The sequence below is a fragment of the Charadrius vociferus genome, unplaced genomic scaffold (genome assembly GCF_000708025.1).
Source record: "Charadrius vociferus isolate BGI_N301 unplaced genomic scaffold, ASM70802v2 scaffold103, whole genome shotgun sequence".
Taxonomy (NCBI): Eukaryota; Metazoa; Chordata; class Aves; order Charadriiformes; family Charadriidae; genus Charadrius; species Charadrius vociferus.
The window spans coordinates 4,932,512-4,933,106 of NW_009648061.1; positions in this window are offsets into that span (position 1 = coordinate 4,932,512).

A 595-nucleotide genomic window follows, 5' to 3' on the forward strand; every position below is an offset into this window, starting at 1 on the left:
GCTGTACTGTAAGGCCAGACTTCCTACTCCATGTACCTGGTCTGTCAAAAATGCCAAACTGTGTGGCAGCAAAAAAGATAAAAACACAAGAAACTTCTGCAGTAGCTTTACACACTTCTGTGTGGCTTTAAATGGGGTTGTGGGTCTGTGCCTTCAGAGCCATGCCCATTCCTGCGTCGGTTTTTCAAGTTACTGGCTTGCTCCAAACCACTCTCACTCTACGACCAAGAAACATATAAAAACCAGAAAAAAAATTCAATGAAAGCAGCGAGACACCGGCATGTGAAACCTTCCACGGCCCAGGGCTGACCTCCCAGCCAGAACAGAATTTGGCTGGACCAACCGACGCCCGGCTGGGAAGGAGGAGAGCTGTGCCTGAGGACGGACGGGGCTGCCGGGGAGCCAAAGCCAGGTCCACAGCGCAGGCTTGAACCACGCTGCAGCAACAGAAGCCTCCCAGAGCTCCGCCGGGCCGGGCCACGCCAGGTCAGGCCGGGCCGGGCCGTGCCCCTCGCTTCCCGCCCGACTCCCCCTCAGGACGCGTACCCGCCACCGCCGCTAAGCCGCGGCCAAGGGGATGCCTTGCGATGAAGGC